The sequence below is a fragment of the Rutidosis leptorrhynchoides genome, chromosome 1 (assembly GCF_046630445.1).
Source record: "Rutidosis leptorrhynchoides isolate AG116_Rl617_1_P2 chromosome 1, CSIRO_AGI_Rlap_v1, whole genome shotgun sequence".
Lineage (NCBI taxonomy): Eukaryota > Viridiplantae > Streptophyta > Magnoliopsida > Asterales > Asteraceae > Rutidosis > Rutidosis leptorrhynchoides.
In genome coordinates, this window is record NC_092333.1 from 719,697,123 (window position 1) to 719,716,016 (window position 18,894).

An 18,894-nucleotide genomic window follows, 5' to 3' on the forward strand; every position below is an offset into this window, starting at 1 on the left:
TGAGGTATATCCTGCTTGTAGTAGTTATCCACCTCCTGTTGTTCCACATTCTCAGCAGGAGCATTGCGGGCTTGGGATGAAGATTCACCCCTTTCAGTCTGCAAAACACATCAAACACAATTTTTGTGCATCCAAATATGCATTAGTGTCAGCAAAATCATCAATCAAAATAATCACAATGACATGATCAATTTATATCAAACTTAAGCTCATTTTCACATTTTCATCAAATCTACACTTTTTCAAATAAGCATATACGAAAATGTTCGCCAAGTTCATAAGCATTCAACTCAAATAACATGTCAAAATAATCATTACTAGCAATTAAACAAGTTTCAAATGGCATTATCTTTCAAAAATCAAGTTCAAACTCCGGTGAATAACCCTCTGCGACTCGCGGTGAATAACCCTTCAAACTCCGCGAGTCGCGGAGTTTGCTTTTTTTTTTTTTTTTTTTATATAATCATTAACTTATAAAACAATTAAGTACTTAATTTTAAAATTTTGTTTCCCTTGTTATTTAGGACGAGGTCGTTTCGGATCGATGTCCTAGTCCGTCCCTCGACAAAATTTTAAAATTTGTCTTTTTGTAGCGATTGTTTTAAAAGCTAAGATTTTTGGGTTTTTTCAATGTTTTTGGCATACTTTAATTCAATAAGATTAAAAATAATGATAATAAAAGTTCTCGTCCCTCACTCGGGTAAAGCAATTTCGGTTCAAAGACCTAGTCTTCAACTTACGACGAATTTTAAAAATCATATTTTTAACTTAATTAGATAAAGTAAATTTTTGTTTTTAAATTCACACAACTTAAATATAAAATTCAAAATTAATATTAAAAATTCACACCAAACTTAAAATTTGAAATGCATAAAATTAAAAATTCATATTTTAAAATTTCACACCAAACTTAATTTAAAAATTCATATTATAAATTCACACCAAACTTATATTAATTTTTCAAATATTTACAATTTTAAATATATTGTTTTTACAAAGTTTACAATATTAATTTAAGATTTAAATATTAATTTTAAAAACATGGTAAAAATAAAATTAAAAATCTTTTTGGCTTTTTATCCCACTTTAATCAATCAAATATTATCAAAAATATGCGCCCCTCTTTTCGGTAAAGTAATTTCGGTTCCAAAACCTTATTTAACTCATGACGAATTTTTGAAATATTTTGGGTTGATTGTTTAAAGATATTTATACCTTAAGAATAAACGTTAAATTTCGCAGTGATGTAATAAATTTTTGAATGATATCAATAATTTCGGTCGCCAAACCTAATTTTATTCAATACCAATTTAATACTTTTTAGCGAACAAATTAGCATTTATTATCAAAAGGTTAAAAATAAAAATAAAAATAAAAACTGTACAGACATACCTGTGAAATAGATTTCTTAGTTATATGATCTATCCCATTCATAAGATAGTCGGTTTAATTGGTTTTCCATGGCTACATAGGCGTAACCTCGAGCATTCAGTTTCTTTTCTTCTAAACATATGAACGGTCCGTCTCTGCATAAAGTAACAAATTCGGTATTTGAATAGGTTTGATTATTTGAACATTTACCTCCATGTGACCATTTTCCGCATTTGTGACATCTTTCTAGGTGTCGTGCTCTTCTTTTCGCTGCGGATTTTGATTTTCCTTTACCAAATTGTAACTTATTATCTTCGCATCTGGATTTTTTTCTAACTCCGTCCATTCTTTCTCTGATTACTGATACTAATTCACTCGGTAGTATGTCATTATTACGTTTAGTGATCAAAGCGTGTAGCATTAGACCATGGTTTAGTTCACAGGCAGTCTTCATTTCGTAAAAACCTAAAAAAAATAAAAATTCAGAATGGGGGGAGAAGACTAGTTCTTTAGGGTCTGCTAGGGAAAGACCATTCGGGTTCCATTTTCGAGAACTACACGAAAACAGACAATCTAACTCTAACAGAAATACATATTATCCTTTAAAGACTTGATTCTCCCCACACTTAGTTAGCTGTGGTGTCGAAATTGTGATTAACTTCGTTGTCGACTTCCATCGGACCATGTATGTAATGTTTAACTCTGTGACCATTAACTTTAAATTCAATCCCATTTGAATTTATTAATTCTATCGTTCCGTATGGGAAAACTCTTTTAACTATGAATGGTCCAGACCATCTTGATTTCAATTTCCCAGGAAATAGCTTGAATCGTGAATTGAAAAGAAGAACTCTGTCTCCTTCTTTAAATTCTTTTGAACTTCTGATTCTTTTATCATGCCATTTCTTCGTTCTTTCTTTATAGATTAACGAATTTTCGTATGCTTCATGTCTTAATTCTTCTAATTCGTTTAGTTGACTTAATCGTAGACGTCCAGCTTCATGTAAATCAAGATTACATGATTTCAAAGCCCAAAATGCTTTGTGTTCAATTTCTACTGGAAGATGACATGCTTTTCCATAAACAAGTCTAAAAGGTGTGGTTCCAATTGGAGTTTTGTAGGCTGTTCTAAAAGCCCAGAGTGCATCCTCCAATTTAATGGACCATTCCTTCGGATTTGATCCTACGGTTTTCTCTAGAATACGTTTTAAAGCTCGGTTGGTATTTTCAACTTGTCCACTTGTTTGTGGATGATATGCGGTGGAGATTTTATGAGTTACTCCATATCTTTTAAGAACTTTCTCAAGTTGATTATTACAGAAATGAGTACCTCGATCACTTATCAAAGCTTTCGGTGTTCCAAACCTTGCAAAAAGACGTTTTAAAAAGTTGACTACAACTCGTGCATCGTTAGTTGGGAGAGCTTGTGCTTCCGCCCATTTAGATACATAATCAATGGCTACGAGTATATATAGATTATTATGAGATTTTAGAAATGGACCCATAAAGTCAATACCCCAAATGTCAAATACTTCACATACTTGGATGACATTTTGTGGCATCTCATCACGTTGACTTATTTTTCCGGCCCTTTGACATGCATCACAGGATTTGCAAAGAAGGTGTGCGTCTTTGTAAATTGTAGGCCAATAGAATCCAGCATCATAAACTTTTCTTGCTGTTAGTTGAGGCCCATAATGCCCTCCTGTTGGTCCTGTGTGACAATGGTTTAATATTTTACTAGCTTCATCTCCAAATACACATCGGCGTATTATTCCATCGGGACAACTTTTAAACAGATGTGGATCTTCCCAGAAATAGTGTTTTATATCACTGAAGAATTTCTTTCGTCTTTGGTACGATAATCCTTTTTCAAGGAATCCACAAACTAAGTAGTTTGCATAGTCTGCAAACCATGGGATTTCTTTATAATCTATCTTCAATAGATATTCAGCAGGAAAGTTGTCTTGTATGGCCGATTCATTTAGAACTTCTAACTCAGGATTTTCAAGACGAGAAAGATGATCAGCGGCGAGATTTTCTGCTCCTCTTTTATCTCGGATTTCAATATCAAACTCTTGTAAGAGTAAGATCCAACGGATTAATCTTGGTTTAGCATCATGTTTCGAAAATAGGTATCTAAGAGCAGAATGGTCGGTATAGACCACCGTTTTTGCTAGAACGAGATATGATCGAAATTTGTCAAAAGCAAAGACAATAGCAAGGAGTTCTTTTTCAGTAGTTGTATAGTTCGTTTGTGCTCCTTATAACGTCTTACTAGCATAATATATAGGTTGAAATCGTTTTTCAATCCTTTGTCCTAAAACGGCTCCCATTGCAAAATCACTTGCATCGCACATTAGTTCAAATGGTAGATTCCAATTTGGTGTTATCATGATCGGTGCATTAGTTAGTTTCTCTTTAAGAATATTAAAAGATTTGATACACTCATCTGAAAAGATGAATGGAGCATCCTTTTCTAGGAGTTTATTCATAGGAGTGGCAATTTTAGAAAAAAATTTTATGAAACGTCGGTAAAAACCGGCATGCCCTAGAAAACTCCTAATTCCTCTAACATTGGTGGGATGTGGAAGTTTAGCAATTACATCTACTTTAGCTCTATCCACTTCAATTCATTCTTTTGAAATTTTATGTCCAAGAACGATGCCTTCTTTAACCATGAAATGGCATTTCTCCCAATTAAGTACTAGATTTGATTGTTCGCATCTAATAAGCATTCGTTCAAGATTAACTAGACATGATTCAAATGTATCACCGAAGACTGAAAAGTCTTCCATGAAAACTTCCATGCATTCTTCTATCATGTCATGAAAAATCGCCATCATACACCTTTGAAAGGTTGCAGGGGCGTTGCAAAGTCCAAATGGCATGCGTTTGTAAGCAAAAGTACCATAAGGGCACGTGAATGTGGTTTTCTCTTGATCTTCGGGTGCTATTGGAATTTGAAAATATCCGGAAAATCCATCTAGAAAACAATAGTAACTATTTCCGGCTAATCTTTCCAACATTTGATCTATGAAAGGTAAGGGAAAGTGATCTTTTCTGGTGGCGTCATTTAATTTTCTATAATCAATACATACACGCCATCCTGTTACGGTCCTAGTAGGAATAAGCTCATTTTTCTCATTTGTAATGACGGTCATGCCACCCTTCTTAGGCACGCATTGAACTGGGCTTACCCATGGACTATCAGAGATTGGATAAATTAGACCTGCATCTCGCAGTTTAATAATCTCTTTCTTAACTACATCTTGCATATTAGGATTTAGTCTTCGTTGGCGTTTCACATACGTTTTATGACCTTCTTCCATAAGGATTTTATGTGTGCAATACGAAGGACTTATTCCTTTAATATCATGAATCTTCCATGCAATGGCTGGTTTATGAGCTTTCAACACAGAAATGAGTTGTGATTTCTCATTTTCAGTAAGAGAAGACGATATTATTACAGGTAATTCAGATTCACCATGTAAATAAGCGTATTCCAAATGGTTTGGAAGTGGCTTTAGCTCTAATTTCGGAGGTTCTTCTATCGATGATTTATATCGATATCTGTCTTCTTCTTTTAGCATTTGAATTTCTTCTGTTGTTGGTTCATATCCATTAGCTATAAGTGTAGCTAACATTTCAGCTTCATCAATTGGTTCATTACCTTCTCCTAAAGAGCATTCTCCTGTTCCTTGTAATTCTGGAAATTCTTCTAATAATTCTGCATGTGCATCTATAGTTTGAATATAATAACATGTATCATCTGCAGATTGTGGTTGTTGCATTGCTCTATCAACTGAAAAGGTAACACTCTCATCCTCTATACTTAGGGTCAATTTCTTACCGAACACGTCTATCATTGCTTTAGCCGTGTTTAAGAATGGTCTTCCTAATATGAGAGGAACTTGAGAATCTTCTTCCATGTCCAGAACAACAAAATCTACTGGAAATACTAAAGTACCAACTTTAACTAGCATGTTCTCCATTATCCCTCTAGGATATTTTATTGATCTATCGGCTAGTTGTATGCTTATTCTGGTTGGTTTCAATTCTCCAAGGTCTAGTTTAGCGTATAGTGAATATGGCATTAGATTTATACTAGCACCTAAGTCTGCCAATGCTTCTATTGAACTAAGACTACCCAGAAAACATGGAATTGTGAAACTTCCTGGATCAGATAGTTTTTCTGATATCTTATTCAACAGCACTGCTGAACAATTAGCATTCATAGTAACAGCCGAGAGTTCTTCTATTTTCTTTCTATTTGAGATTAGATCTTTCAAGAATTTAGCATATCTAGGCATTCCTGAAATCACATCAATGAAAGGAAGATTTACATTTATCTGTTTAAACATATCCAAGAATTTGGATTGCTCGGCTTCAAGTTTCTCTTTCTTCATTTTACTCGGGTAAGAAAGTGGTGGTTGGTATGGTTTAACATAAGGTTTAGCCTTAGCTGTGTTATCTTCATTAACCTTTTCAACTACCGGTTCTTTTTCCTTATCTTGATCAGGTTGTGGTTCTTGTGGAGTAGGAATGGCTTCATCAGAAGTTACAGGTATTTTAGGTGGTTTAAGTGTTGTACCACTTCTTGTGGTAATGGCTTTAGCTGTTTCATTCCGGGGGTTAGCATTTGTATCACTAGGTAGACTTCCCGGTTTTCTTTCACCTATTAACCTTGCTAGGTTACTTACTTCTTGTTCCAGATTTTGAATAGAAGCTTGTTGATTTCTAAATGCTTGAGCATTTTGTTCATTGGTTTGTTTTTGAGATGTGAAAAATTGCGTTTGAGTTTCAACTAGCTTCGTCATCATATCTTCTAAATTCGGCTTTTTATCATCGGTTTATTGTGGTGGTTTGTTTTGAAAATTTGGTCTTTGCTGATTGTAAGTATTATTGGATACTTGTTGATTGCTAGGACCTTGTTGGTTGTTGTATGGAATATTTCGGTTATAATTCTGGTTTTGATTGTAAATCGGTCTTGGCGGTTGATAATTATTCTGATAATTATTTCCAGGCCTTTGGTTTATGTATGAAATATTCTCTCTTTGTTCCATTGTTAATTCAATACTGAGACAATCTTTTGTCAAATGTGGTCCTCCACACTGCTCACAACTAATTCGTATTGAGTGAATATCCTTAGTCATCTTTTCCATTCGTCTCTCCACAGCATCTATCTTTGCGGAAATGGAATCTAAGTCATGGCTAGAATCGGCTCTAGCTGCTTTAGATGATCTAACGATATCTTTTTCTTGGTGCCACTCATGTGAGTGGGAAGCAGTGTTATCAATAATTTTGTAAGCATCAGTTTCGGTTTTCTTCATAATAGAACCACCAGCTGCTATATCTATGTCTTTTCTTGTAGTGATGTCACATCCTTGGTAGAATATTTGTACTATTTGACAGGTGTCTAAACCATGTTGCGGACATCCTCTTAACAACTTTCCATATCTTGTCCATGCCTCATATAGAGTTTCATTCGGTTTCTGTGTAAACGTAACAATTTCTGCTTGAAGTCTTACGGCTTTAGATGCAGGAAAGAATTGTTTAAGAAATTTTTCAACTAAAACATCCCATGTATCAATCGCCCCTTCAGGTAATGATTCCAACCAATCTTTGGCTTCTCCCTTTAAAGTCCAGGGAAATAACATGAGATATATCTGTTCATCCTCCACTTCTCGGATTTTAAATAGTGTGCAGATCCTATTAAAGGTACGTAGATGTTCATTTGGATCCTCTTTCGGCGCACCACTAAATTGGCATTGATTAGTCACCATGTGTAGAATTTGTCCTTTGATTTCATAATCTGGCGCATTTATGTCTGGATGAGTAATTGCGTGACCTTGGCCAGTGCGTTTAGCTCTCATTCGGTCTTCCATACTTAAAGGTTCCAGATTCTCCATAATTGAATTTGTTGAATCGGAATCACTAGAGGATTCTGATTTAATGGTTCGTTCCTCAACAATCTCTGTTTGAATGATTGGTGGTTCCGGAGGAAAGTTTAGTGGTTCAGGATCTACGAACCGTTCCTGAATATTCTCCGGATTCTCAATTGTGAGGTTGGGTTCAAAAAATGGATTATCGGAAATTTGAACTGAAGTACTTGGTCGACTGGATGACGATTCTAAAGAAAAATCAACGGCGGTTATATTTGCTAAATGTCTTGATCTAGTTACAGGTGGTGAACGTACAAAAGGTGGTGATCGTCTTGCTCGGTGCATTCACTGAATATCCTATTAGTTTTTAAAAGGAAAGAAAAATTATAATAAGTTATCCAACCAATAGACTTTTTTGATTTTGCCCACGTTTCGAATAGCCAAAAGATGCAGCAGAGGGGCAGGATTCGTTTGGTCTCAATATAATTGAGGACTGTTTGGCTCCAATAACCCGGTCCACGTACAAATCCAACTATTACTACGAACCAGAAAATTTTGATGTCTATCAATTTAACCACTTAAAATAAATTTTCGTAATTTTAAGAAAATTAGATAAGAAGTAGAATAAAAATCTATGTCCTAAAACTAGAATAGCGAGAAATAAGAAAGAAAAAGAGTTCGTCGAAAAAGGTCGAAAAAGAAAAATGGTTGAAAAATAAAAGGTGACGAAAAAATTAAAAGAAACTTATAAAACTTAAAACACTTGACTAACCTAACCTTATTACTACAACTAACTTAAAATTATAATCGCAAATTGAGATTACTAATTGGAATGATAATTGATACATAGGTAAAAGGTGTCTAAAAATATTAAAGCTTACAGGAAAACTAAATCCTAAATGAAAATAACTTAAAAAGAAACTAAAACTTAAAAAGGCGTCGCAAAATTCTAAAGCACCTAAATCTTAGTCTAGAGAAAAAGCACTTAAGGAATTCTACGGCAAAGCCTAAAAATCTAGGAGTAAAAATGACTATGGCAAAAACTAAGTTTAAAATTAAATATGAGCTAAAAATACAAATATTACGCTAAAACGATTAAAAAGGGACAAAATATAAAAATATACAAAAAGTTGTAAAAAGTACAATTTTTATAAAAATATTATTTTTATATTAATTATTTATTAAAACTACTAATTTTACAAATTAATTAAACTAAATAAAACAAATTAAATAAAAAGAAATTTTAAAATAAAACTTAATTATAATAATAATAGATAATTAGGGTTTATAATAATAATAATTAATAAATACTCCGTAATTAATGCAGATTTAGGGTTCTGTCGGTGGCGTCAGAGAAACTCCGCGAGTCGCGGTTCTCAAAGCTGCAAACCCCGCGAGTCGCGGGGTTCAGAATTTCAACTGACAGCTTATAATTTCGACGCGTTTTTAAATTTTTTTTTTTTTCTTTCTGTTTTTATATTTTTCTATTTTATAATGTATAATAAAAACTTATAATTAAAAACTTAAATAAAAATAGAACTTCTTTATAAAAAAAAACCTTAAAACTAGTTTTATATATATTTTTTTTTTATATATGTTTCTAAATAAAAACAAAATACTTAAATAAAACTTATATAAAAATAAAGAAACTTTATAAAACTTAAATATTTAACAAAATCTTAAAAATATACAAATTTTTGTTTTTCTTTTTATATTTTTGAATATTTAAAACGTATTTTTATAAAAACAAATTTTAATAAAAGTAAACTAAAAATCTTTTTTTTTGTAGCGTTGCGCTTCCGGCTTTTAAGAAGATCTCCTCGGCAGCGGCGCCAAAAATACTTGATGTCGTAGCGTGGGGGTATAAAATAGTTATTAATTTTAGCAGAAAATACTATTAAATACGATACAATTTTACACAAGATATTTATTTATTTAGAGAACGGATATACTTAAACCTTGCTACAACACTTATAGGCAGTGTACCTAATCGTACAGTAGTGTAGTTTTTAGTAAGTCCGGTTCGTTCCACAGGGAATCTTTTTAAACAAAGCTTAACGCTAAATTAGTTTACTTTTATAAAAATACAAATATATATATAAGTAATATTATTATTATAAAGGGGGGTTTTTACCGTTTAATGACTGGTTTGTCGATTTTAAAACTTTAGTCGCAGTTAAAACCAAATGTAAAATATTAAAAATGAATACAAGACTTAAATTAAAGCATAAAGTAAATAACGATAATGAAATTGTGAATAATAAAAGTGCGATAAAATAAACTTGCGATAATTAAAAAGTACGATAATTAAAAGTGCAATTAAATACAATAACAATAAAAATGCGATAATTAGAAGTGCAATTAAATATAAAATAAAGGAAATTAAATATGAAATAAAAGAATTATGCTTATTTAAACTTCCGTAATCATGATGTTTGACGTGTTGATTTTAGTTTTATGCCCATGGGTTAATTGTCCTTTGTCCTGGATTATTTAATATGTCTGTCTGGTTTTTGTCCATAACAGTCCATCAGTCATAAATATAAAGTGCGAGTGTCCTCTTCAAATTATTCTTATACCCGAAGTTAAATATTCCAACTAATTGGGGACTTAAACTGTAACAAGATTTTAATACTTTGTTTAATAATTACACCAGGATGTCGACTGAGTGTAACCCAAGGTTTTAATATTTTGTTATCAATTATACCAAGTGTCCTTGTACATAATTTCACCCCTGTTTTAATTATTCTATTGGCTATTAATCCATTCCCGTGTCCAGTTAAATGAACGATTATTCGTACATATAAATACCCCGCCCATCGTGTCCGATTGAGTGTATATGGTAATTTATAGGGACGCCCAATTGTAAATCTTTATATTAACATTAACAAACTATCATTTAGTTAAACAAATATAAAGCCCATTAATAGCCCATAGTCTAATTTCCACAAGTGTAGTTCTTTTGTCCAAACCCCAATTATGGTACAAAGTCCAATTACCCAATTTTAGTAATTATCCCAACATCATGATTACTTCGGATTAAATAAGCATAATAATAACTTAGCTACGAGACATTAATGTAAAAAGGTTGAACATAACTTACAATGATTAAAAATAGCGTAGCGTTACACGGACAGAATTTCGACTTACACCCTTACAACATTCGCTAACATACCCTTATTATTAGAATTATAATTAAAATTAAAATATAATATATATATATATATATATATTTTACGTATGAGGAGAAGAAGAAAAAGATGATGATTTGCGATCAGAATTCGTTTGCTTTTATAGGGATTTTCGACTTTTGGGGCTCCGCGACTCGCGGCATATTTTTTCTTCAAACTCCGCGAGTCGCGGAGTTTGAAATTACAGCTCAGATACTTTGGAGTCTTTCTTGCCGACGGATTTATAAATATATATAATATATTAAATAATTATAAGAATTATTTAAATATTATATTATATTTATGTGCATAGTTGATTTGTAATTTTTAGTCCGTTGCGTCGAGCGTTGAGAGTTGACTCATGTCCCGGTTCCGGATTTTCGAACGTCCTTGTGTACAATTTAATATCTTGTACTTTGCGTTTTGAATCTTGTACTCTTGTAATTTCGAGACGTTTCTTATCAATAATTGGAACCTTTATGATTGTCTTTTGTACTTTTGAGCTTTTTGGTCGTTTGCGTCTTCAATTCGTCGAATCTGTCTTTTGTCTTCACCTTTTATTATTTAAACGAATATCACTTGTAAATAGAACAATTGCAATTAAAAGCTTGTCTTTCTTGAGGAATAATGCTATGAATTATATGTTCGTTTTTAGCATTATCAAATATTCCCACACTTGAGCGTTGCTTGTCCTCAAGCAATATCGTCTTGAAATACTAGAATCACTTCTTTATTCTTCACACTTTGTACATCAGTGATTTCTTTACGGCGGTATAAACAATGGTAGTAACGATATGGTTTACAGTCCCACATGACTATAAAAATTTAGATCCATTAAGGAAATTGGATCTTTATGAAAACATTTGATCTTTTGAAAATTAAATCTAGTTTTTACCCTAGATAAGTTTTCCGGGATAACCCTTTACCGGTATTTGCAAAATATTTTTGTGGGTTTGGTGGGTTTCAGATTTGAAAATTTTAGCTCAAAACTTATGGTTTTGTGTCACCCACTTGCTAACCTTGTATTTGGAAAGCAACACGTCCAGTTTACTTGTCCCGTATATTACCTTTCGGTAAACTACCGTCCGGTTGTAAAGGAAAGCATTTGAACAAGCAACTGTTAAGGCAATGTCCCCTGACATGCTTTTAATTATGGTCTATAACGTGTCGGACGCAATTACTATCCTTGGTAGGAGCAATAGTAAAGCTCACCCTTATAATTTTTCAGTATGGCACAAGGTCCTGTCTTTGACCACTATGCAACCACCGTTCTTACGGTTGACACCCGTTTTAGTTCAGGTGACCTAATGAATTCCAGGTGAATTCCTAGGATTTTACGTTCAATGGTAATGAACGCATTGAAAATAGGGTTTTCAGAAAACAAATCGGTTTGTAATTTTGATCAAAATATTTTCTCGTTCAAGCTCGAGTTTAGATATCATTGAATTCCATGAGTTTGAATTCTCAATCTTTAAGGTCAATCTCTAGGATTGAATAATATCAGTCTTAAAAGCTGATTTTTAATCTTTAAGGAGATTATCCTTTCTGGGGATCTGATTCATTAGTCTTATCTAGCTAATTTGCATGGTGCCCCCCATTGTACGAGATAAATCCTTCTCATGGTTAGGATAAATCTGACCACTTGGCGACCCTGTTTAATGCTGAGGTCCGTGGATTTCCTGCTGATTTTAGTGATGACTTTTCTGGATTTTTCGTCAACCTACAGCTGGCCTGGACGACAACTTCATGACCTAAATCAAGAAGCGCGTTTCTTTTTCGGAAGACTTTACTTCCTTTTAATGATGGAATTGATTCATCGTGTAGATCCATTTCTTCTTTTCTTTCATCGGGTAAAACAGTTTAGTTTAGTCCAAAGCAAAAGTATTTTCAGTTATTTGTTACAGATATATGTGACATATGTTTAAGATAACTTGGTAAATTTTCCCACACTTGTCTTTTATTTTCCTTTTTATCGTCCTCTATTCCATTTTAAATGAATTTTAACATTTTGGTTTGTTTCTCAATTTATGTCCTTTCCGAGGTAACAATAATTTCGGTGTTAAAACCTAGTTTTATCGTTCATAAATATGTATAAACATGATTTTGAGTTCATTTAATTGAAAATTTTGAAAAATTTTACTAGAATTGGGTAGTCAGTATATAAGACCAGGGCTGTTCTTTATTATCAGAGAGCACTAGATTCTAATACAACTACTGCTTTACTAGTATTTTTAATGGTAACCAAGTGTATAAAGTAAAAAATTTTAAAATCCGAAAGAATTTAACCCCTTCCCACACTTAAGATCTTGCAATGCCCTCATTTGCAAGAAATCAGGAATAATTTAAATTATTGAGGGTGATTTGTGTGAAAATGATTAAATTTTTACCAAAGTTTCCAAATATATTGGCGTTTGTTTGCTGAATGATAAATGTGCACATCATTTGTTCATTCCGTCTTGTTGTTATTTCACATATATTTTGCATCTTATCGTCAAAATTAGTTGCTTTTGCTGAACTTAATGCCAGTCTTTGAAAATGCATTGTTTTACCCTGTTGTGTACATAAGATAAACTGCAAACATATATACATATTTTTGAAGTTTGGTATATTACCCCATATTCAAAAATTATTAAAATCTAAGAATAAAAGTTAGACAATTATAAAAACTATTACAATATTAACAAAAGTATTAAACGTATCAATCATTACAAATTACAAAATAAATAAAACTAAGTATACTAGGGATGATACTGGTACCAATAGGGGTTCCAGGCATAACAATAGGTGCTATAGAATGCTTCGGCAGGGTCATACGTAGGATACGGTGGCTGAATCTCTATAGACCAGGGAGGGAAGATGGGTTTCGGTGTAGGAATATAGTTTCTACCTATATGTTGGCAATGAGCTATGATTTGGTTCTGATGAACTTGCCAATCTTCAAATGCTCTCTGTCTAGCATTTTCGTATCCTGAGAAGCTATAAACCTTTGCATTTCTTGCATCTCATTCCCCCCTCCTACATTACCTTGCTGTTGGTTTCTCTCAACCTGTGGATGTCTACCATGGTATGGTACTGCGGCGTTATTTCGCCTTTTCAAAACTTTCTCACCATGGTATACATTTAAACCTATAGTATCGCGGGGTTCTGGTTCTTCTACTAATAATCCCCCCTGACTTATATCCACACCGAGATATTCACCAATCAAAGTAATAAAAATACCACCTCCTATTATGCTATGCGGTCGCATCCCCCGAACCATAGCTGATAAATAATAACCCACACAATACGGTATACTTACAGCGCTTTGTGGGTCTCGAATACACATATGGTAAAACAAATCCTGTTCATTTACCTTTTCCTTGTTTTTACCCTTTTGTGTAATCGAATTAGCTAAAAACCTATGAATCACTCTTAATTCGGCTCTATCTATATCCAAATAAGAGTAATTTCCCCCTTTGAAACGGTGATGGCTTGTCATTTGACTCCACACACCGTGTGTATCAAAATTTTCATCTATCTTTCTACCGTTTAGTATCAACCCTCTACAATCGGCAGATGCTAACTCCTCAGGCGTATATATACGTAAAGCCTGAGCCATGTCCAGTAAAGACATGTGGCGCATCGAACCGCCTAACAAAAATCTAATAAAAGAACGATCGGTTAAACTAGCTACCCGATCATTCAACTCTATACTACATAACAATTCTTCACACCATACTTTATATACAGGTCTACGCATGGTGAATAAACGTACCCAGTCATTAAAAGTAGAATTACCATACCTCTGTACAAGTAATTCTCTAATTGGCCCGGCCAATTCTACAGCTTCTAAGGGTCCCCATTCTATGACCCTTGGTACCTCAACAACCTTAGAATGAAGAGTATGCAAACCCCTTTGATATTTTGGATAATCTATCCAAAGTATGTCAAATCTCAGGTTCGGGTGCAACTCTTCCAAGTGCATATCAGAAAAGGTCATGACTGGATGAGGTATATCCTGCTTGTAGTAGTTATCCACCTCCTGTTGTTCCACATTCTCAGCAGGAGCATTGCGGGCTTGGGATGAAGATTCACCCCTTTCAGTCTGCAAAACACATCAAACACAATTTTTGTGCATCCAAATATGCATTAGTGTCAGCAAAATCATCAATCAAAATAATCACAATGACATGATCAATTTATATCAAACTTAAGCTCATTTTCACATTTTCATCAAATCTACACTTTTTCAAATAAGCATATACGAAAATGTTCGCCAAGTTCATAAGCATTCAACTCAAATAACATGTCAAAATAATCATTACTAGCAATTAAACAAGTTTCAAATGGCATTATCTTTCAAAAATCAAGTTCATGAATTTTAGACTTGAAAAAGTCCACTTTAATTCTCAAAATCATGTTTAGGCTCAAAGTTTGGATCATTTAACTACCTAGACATGTTACACTACTTAATTTAGCAACAATTCATGACAAAAATCGGCCATAACCTGTTTATATCAAAAAGCCCCAAATTTGCTCAAGAACACAAACCCTAGATTACTCAAAATTTGAAGTTTAAGGCTTCTAATCATGTTAAACAGCATCAATCTAGGTTATACAAGCATAATACATAAACAATTTAAGCATAATTACACTAAAAAGCATCAAAATCAAATTGGGGGAAAAATTGCTCAAGAACACCAAATTTCGGATTAAATGGTGTTTAGGTGTAGAAATTTACCGTTTTTCTTGAGTAATTCCTAGATAGCATCCTTCTCAACATGATTTTAGTAAAATATTTGGTGATTAACGGTTAAAAATTGTGATTTTGGGGGTTTTTTTCGTGTATTTTCGGGTTTTTTCGCTGTTCTTCGCAGTATTTTTGGGTTTTTTCGGGTTGGGGACTGATCTGTTCTGCGGTTATATTTTTTTCTGATTTTTAGTCCCTCTGCGACTCGCGGTGAATAACCCTTCAAACTCCGCGAGTCGCGGAGTTTGCTTTTTTTTTTTTTTTTTTATATAATCATTAACTTATAAAACAATTAAGTACTTAATTTTAAAATTTTGTTTCCCTTGTTATTTAGGACGAGGTCGTTTCGGATCGATGTCCTAGTCCGTCCCTCGACAAAATTTTAAAATTTGTCTTTTTGTAGCGATTGTTTTAAAAGCTAAGATTTTTGGGTTTTTTCAATGTTTTTGGCATACTTTAATTCAATAAGATTAAAAATAATGATAATAAAAGTTCTCGTCCCTCACTCGGGTAAAGCAATTTCGGTTCAAAGACCTAGTCTTCAACTTACGACGAATTTTAAAAATCATATTTTTAACTTAATTAGATAAAGTAAATTTTTGTTTTTAAATTCACACAACTTAAATATAAAATTCAAAATTAATATTAAAAATTCACACCAAACTTAAAATTTGAAATGCATAAAATTAAAAATTCATATTTTAAAAATTCACACCAAACTTAATTTAAAAATTTATATTATAAATTCACACCAAACTTATATTAATTTTTCAAATATTTACAATTTTAAATATATTGTTTTTACAAAGTTTACAATATTAATTTAAGATTTAAATATTAATTTTAAAAACATGGTAAAAATAAAATTAAAAATCTTTTTGGCTTTTTATCCCACTTTAATCAATCAAATATTATCAAAAATATGCGCCCCTCTTTTCGATAAAGTAATTTCGGTTCCAAAACCTTATTTAACTCATGACGAATTTTTGAAATATTTTGGGTTGATTGTTTAAAGATATTTATACCTTAAGAATAAACATTAAATTTCGCAGTGATGTAATAAATTTTTGAATGATATCAATAATTTCGGTCGCCAAACCTAATTTTATTCAATACCAATTTAATACTTTTTAGCGAACAAATTAGCGTTTATTATCAAAAGGTTAAAAATAAAAATAAAAATAAAAACTGTACAGACATACCTGTGAAATAGATTTCTTAGTTATATGATCTATCCCATTCATAAGATAGTCGGTTTAATTGGTTTTCCATGGCTACATAGGCGTAACCTCGAGCATTCAGTTTCTTTTCTTCTAAACATATGAACGGTTCGTCTCTGCATAAAGTAACAAATTCGGTATTTGAATAGGTTTGATTATTTGAACATTTACCTCCATGTGACCATTTTCCGCATTTGTGACATCTTTCTAGGTGTCGTGCTCTTCTTTTCGCTGCGGATTTTGATTTTCCTTTACCAAATTGTAACTTATTATCTTCGCATCTGGATTCTTTTCTAACTCCGTCCATTCTTTCTCTGATTACTGATACTAATTCACTAGGTAGTATGTCATTATTACGCTTAGTGATCAAAGCGTGTAGCATTAGACCATGGTTTAGTTCACAGGTAGTCTTCATTTCGTAAAAACCTAAAAAAAATAAAAATTCAGAATGGGGGGAGAAGACTAGTTCTTTAGGGTCTGCTAGGGAAAGACCATTCGGGTTCCATTTTCGAGAACTACACGAAAACAGACAATCAAACTCTAACAGAAATACATATTATCCTTTAAAGACTTGATTCTCCCCACACTTAGTTAGCTGTGGTGTCGAAATTGTGATTAACTTCGTTGTCGACTTCCATCGGACCATGTATGTAATGTTTAACTCTGTGACCATTAACTTTAAATTCAATCCCATTTGAATTTATTAATTCTATCGTTCCGTATGGGAAAACTCTTTTAACTATGAATGGTCCAGACCATCTTGATTTCAATTTTTCAGGAAATAGCTTGAATCGTGAATTGAAAAGAAGAACTCTGTCTCCTTCTTTAAATTCTTTTGAACTTCTGATTCTTTTATCATGCAATTTCTTCGTTCTTTCTTTATAGATTAACGAATTTTCGTATGCTTCATGTCTTAATTCTTCTAATTCGTTTAGTTGACTTAATCGTAGACGTCCAGCTTCATGTAAATCAAGATTACATGATTTCAAAGCCCAAAATGCTTTGTGTTCAATTTCTACTGGAAGATGACATGCTTTTCCATAAACAAGTCTAAAAGGTGTGGTTCCAATTGGAGTTTTGTAGGCTGTTCTAAAAGCCCAGAGTGCATCCTCCAATTTAATGGACCATTCCTTCGGATTTGATCCTACGGTTTTCTCTAGAATACGTTTTAAAGCTCGGTTGGTATTTTCAACTTGTCCACTTGTTTGTGGATGATATGCGGTGGAGATTTTATGAGTTACTCCATATCTTTTAAGAACTTTCTCAAGTTGATTATTACAGAAATGAGTACCCCGATCACTTATCAAAGCTTTCGGTGTTCCAAACCTTGCAAAAAGACGTTTTAAAAAGTTGACTACAACTCGTGCATCGTTAGTTGGGAGAGCTTGTGCTTCCACCCATTTAGATACATAATCAATGGCTACGAGTATATATAGATTATTATGAGATTTTGGAAATGGACCCATAAAGTCAATACCCCAAATGTCAAATACTTCACATACTTGGATGACATTTTGTGGCATCTCATCACGTTGACTTATTTTTCCGGCCCTTTGACATGCATCACAGGATTTGCAAAGAAGGTGTGCGTCTTTGTAAATTGTAGGCCAATAGAATCCAGCATCATAAACTTTTCTTGCTGTTAGTTGAGGCCCATAATGCCCTCCTGTTGGTCCTGTGTGACAATGGTTTAATATTTTACTAGCTTCATCTCCAAATACACATCGGCGTATTATTCCATCGGGACAACTTTTAAACAGATGTGGATCTTCCCAGAAATAGTGTTTTATGTCACTGAAGAATTTCTTTCGTCTTTGGTACGATAATCCTTTTTCAAGGAATCCACAAACTAAGTAGTTTGCATAGTCTGCAAACCATGGGATTTCTTTATAATCTATCTTCAATAGATATTCATCAGGAAAGTTGTCTTGTATGGCCGATTCATTTAGAACTTCTAACTCAGGATTTTCAAGACGAGAAAGATGATCAGCGGTGAGATTTTCTGCTCCTCTTTTATCTCGGATTTCAATATCAAACTCTTGTAAGAGTAAGATCTAACGGATTAATCTTGGTTTAGCATCTTGTTTCGAAAATAGGTATCTAAGAGCAGAATGGTCGGTATAGACCACCGTTTTTGCTAGAACGAGATATGATCGAAATTTGTCAAAAGCAAAGACAATAGCAAGGAGTTCTTTTTCAGTAGTTGTATAGTTCGTTTGTGCTCCTTATAACGTCTTACTAGCATAATATATTTTTCAATCCTTTGTCCTAAAACGGCTCCCATTGCAAAATCACTTGCATCGCACATTAGTTCAAATGGTAGATTCCAATTTGGTGTTATCATGATCGGTGCATTAGTTAGTTTCTCTTTAAGAATATTAAAAGATTTGATACACTCATCTGAAAAGATGAATGGAGCATCCTTTTCTAGGAGTTTATTCATAGGAGTGGCAATTTTAGAAAATTTTTTTATGAAACGTCGGTAAAAACCGGCATGCCCTAGAAAACTCCTAATTCCT